Genomic DNA, 4,346 nt, shown 5'->3' with positions numbered 1-4,346 from the left:
TCCTAACTTATATAGCCCCTGTGACCTCATTCACCTGGGCCAGCGGAGGTCAGCCCCAGTTGGCTGTCAGCCAACCAATCTGAAATGCATCACCTGTTACCGGGCAGATTCCAGCTCACCAGGTAGATGCCCCTCACCCAGGTACCAGTCACGTAAGCAGAGGGAGCAGGTTTCTCCCCTCCCTCAGGAATGCAGCCAGCTCAAGTTCCCTAAAGAGACAGGCTGAGGGTGTGGTCCCCTATGTGCTGGGCCCATCCTAATTGAATGGTCACAGCACAGAGATTTAAATCACAGTGTCACAGGGCAGAGATTTTTGGGGAGAAACCAAGGTGGCTTTTTGCCACAAGGACACTGAATACATGTGACAAAGAGGCTGCTGGAGCATGGTAATTAGCATACTCCAGCAGACTTGCAACAGACGTGATTAATCGAGTCCACTCCAATGTGTACTAATTAGCACACATTGGAGCAGAGGCCCAACATGTGTATAGGTGCCCTGTGTGTCCTATGGTCTTGCCACATAACTTCCTACATCCTAGCCTCTCCATGTTGTCAACATTGTTGATCTAGCAGCCTTGTTTGATGTTTCTCCCATCTTCTACCTTACTTTGTATATTTGAAATACCCTTCTTTTGTTAGTGTGCCTGGGTACAATGAAGAATATAAATTAGATAGTTAAGATACATATGTGACTCAATTTATGCAAGACATGAACAAATAAACTCAGGTATTCATTTATTTACACCTGAAAAGAAAGATGTGAGTATTTACCATGTTATACCTTTAGCTTAGATGAATATCCATTTAATTCGACCATTACCAATACTGTCCTTTTTTATTCTATTTTTACACTACTATTTTTTTTTACTCATATACAACCTTACATATGAAGTTAATTTACAAGCACTACTGGGAGGAGACAACATCTCTGTCTCTCGTGTGTGTACACACAGACACACACACTCAGACGAATTACTCTGAATTCAGGAAAAATCTGACAATCAACAGATCACAGAAACATTGCACAACAGTGTAGGAAAATAAATCATAAATAGCATATATAATTGAAATCAGAGGGGAAAACTTTAGGTAGACAGATTGCAATTGTTTAGGCAAATAAGAAATTAGAACATTTGTGCCAACATTCAGACTACTGCAAAATTACTATAAGACAAAAATATATAATAGTAATTATGCTGATCATTTCCACAGCATTTGCCAAGCATTTTCTACGTATGAATTAACTGAATTTCAAAGCACCTTTGTGAATCAAGGAAACAGGCATTGTTGATATTTAGGGTCCCCAAATATTCAAAACACAGTAATATATCTCATCTGTAATTAATATAAGGAGAACTTTTTATTGTGACCAGGGACATAGATGCTATTGGCTCTATCGAAGCAAAACTAAATTAATCAAAGCCCTATGTTACACCTAATCTTACAAAACATGGTATCCTTAACTCCAGACCAGAACTTAGTAGTAACAATCTTCTTTAGCTAGTCTATCAGCAGATCTCTTACCCTTATTGGAGATAAGACAGACAGTAGAGGGTGACGTCACATTAACTTGTGTTCTCATACTTAGGGACCTACTCAGTTTGTGATTTTGTAGATTTTGTGACATTTGCAAAATCAGACATTATCTCTGAAATTGGGCAATGTCTGCGACATCAAGAAAGAAGAAAGAAAAAGGACTAAAAATAAAATGCTGCCTCACCTGTAGGAGCCAGGAACCCTTATGGCCACTGCAGCCTGGCTGCACAGCCCACCAGTGGGAAAGGGAGGAGGGGAGCTGCTAGCATGAAGGGGAGCAGCCACAATGGCTGGCAACACTGCCCCTCATCACTGATTGGCTAAGAGGACTGCCTGTGTTGTGGCCCTGCCCCTCCACAAACAAGTGGTAAGGAGTGAGGCCTCATGATGGACAGCCCTCTTAGTCAATTAGCAGCAAGGAGTGGGGCAATGGGCCACCTTGGTCTGAGGCATGGGGGGCCCCTCCATGATAAGTCTGCAGAAATGGTGGCCAGCCCCACAATCTACCTGTGAAATCTGCTGCTTGCCTCCTTGATTTGGGTAGGTTCCTACTCATAGTCAATACCTTACATACATGTCTTATGAATCTCTATTAATACCATGGTTATAACACAGGTATAAAAGTAACTTATGCAAAAATGAAACAAGTGATTCATTACCAAATTGTTTTCTGTCCCTTCCCATTTCACAGTATTAAGGTGCATTAATCACTGATGGAAAGCTAGGGCACACAGCTGTGCCTTTCTGAGACCATTAACTTCTTTTGCATATTGAAGTACTGAATGGTTATCAAAAGGTTCATGCCTCACTTGGTCTATATAGAGGTTAAAGGCTCCACCAATCTGAGCAATCCTACTACTATGAAAAAACCCTTCTTATGCTGAAATAAACTTTAAATTGGGGTAGTACCAATGAATTACATTAGAATAAGGGTATTAGAATTTGGCTTTATGTGACATATGTGGTTAAGTAAATTTCAGAGGCGCTGTATACACAAATTTTACCTACTTAAAGAAAAGAACATCAGCACTTGGTACTAATACTCTATTTAGGACTGCAGTTGAGAGAAGACTGAAATGAGGTTGGAATTTTACATGAGAAACTGGTGCTCCTTTCCCTATAATGCACCAGTGGTCTCCAAGTTATATTTGTGCTTGAAAGATAAGCCAAATGCCATTGCTCTGTCCTGCAGTAGTCTGTATTTTTAGAAAAGATGAAATAACCAACACTTGCATTTTTTACATCTCTGATATGAACCAATAACCCCATGAAATTGGATGAGCACTAACCTTCTGTGAAAAATGATTAGCCCTATGTTCTAAGATAAAAATAATAAAATATGAAAAATATTTGAAGGACAAGAATCTACTCCTTCTGAGCTGAGAATTAGATTTCTTTCTGAAATTGTTTACAGTATATATATTTTTCCAAAATGTATGAAGCAGCAAGTAACATTATTTATTTTTTTAAATTCAACAAGATACAGAAGAAGCCTGAGAGAGGGAAGTATTTCTCAAAAACAATGTGCAAGCTAAGATTTTTATTCATGCCTTTCATTTTTATATGCAAAAATGCAAATGAATGAATACATGCAAGGCAGAATTTGCCAGTGGTGGTATCAGGGAGACATTAAGTATGAACACACTTGTACCGAGCTTCATGTTTTAATAGACATATGAGTTGGTTCATTATAAGTATTGTTGGAATTCACTTAAAAATAGAATGATTTTTCCCTTAAAACAGAATATTTTATATTGCAATTGCAAAGCACTTGAAATTGCAAAGCAAGCAGTTCAGCCATTTCACCTTATTGTTAACAATTATAAGTATGGTATGCTTCCTACCATAGTTTGTGGTTTCTGTTTTCTGATTAAACAATATATATTTAAATGGTTTGGTCCTACCAATTTAGCAATTTTAAACATGCCTTTTTACAGAACCAATATATAAAATACTGTCAAGTGGGACAATTTTCAAAACAGTCTACAGGACACAGCATGTGTCTACATGTGCAATTAATGCACCTGCATTTTCTGCACATAAAATTCAGGCACATTAAACTATGCCTGGGCACACATCTGAATGTGCACCCATCTGGAGAAAATTTTCTCCTGATGGGAGCACTTCAGTCCAGGGCTGCTCCTGCCCTGCTCTACCCCCATGCAGGAGCCAGGGGGAGCTCCAGGCTCCCCCAGGTGCCCTACTCTGGACTGGCTAGGGGCACCAGGGCCAGTCCTGATCTCTACAGGACAGAAGGAGATGTCTTGGCTTTTGGGGCAGCTGCCTCCCAGCCACATGAAGATCAGTACTGTCCCAGTCTCCTCAGGGTAGGGAGAACTATCCCACCTCTGGGAGTAGCTGTCTCCCAGATGTGCAAAGATTGAGGCCAGCCCCAATCACCATGGAGCAGGGGGAGCTGTCCCGGCTCTCCGAGCAGCTGCCTCCCAGCCATGCAGCAGTCGTTCCCTGCCTTATGTCAGTAAAACATTTGTTAGACAGCCATCATTAACATTTTGGGTGGTTTGCTGAGCCACAGGCAGACTATAGCTATACTTATTCGCAGATATAGTACAAGGCAAGCAAAGCAATATTCCTCAGCTATGACAAATTAACCATGCAGCAATAGAATAGATATGCTGATGTGGAGTTGAGGGCCTGGTAGTTCTGTCTTCTAGATGCACAGCTCGATGCTAGCCTGGGCTCATAGCATTTCCAGATATCCAGCTGCTTTAAAAAATGTTGGACAAGACACAGTTTGCAGGGACCTCAGTAGCTCATCTGATAGGCTCCTAGACTCTACAGCTCCCTGG

The sequence above is a fragment of the Gavialis gangeticus genome, unplaced genomic scaffold (assembly GCF_001723915.1).
Source record: "Gavialis gangeticus isolate Ggan-Ray unplaced genomic scaffold, GavGan_comp1, whole genome shotgun sequence".
Classification (NCBI taxonomy): domain Eukaryota; kingdom Metazoa; phylum Chordata; order Crocodylia; family Gavialidae; genus Gavialis; species Gavialis gangeticus.
This window is presented reverse-complemented; position numbering follows the sequence as displayed.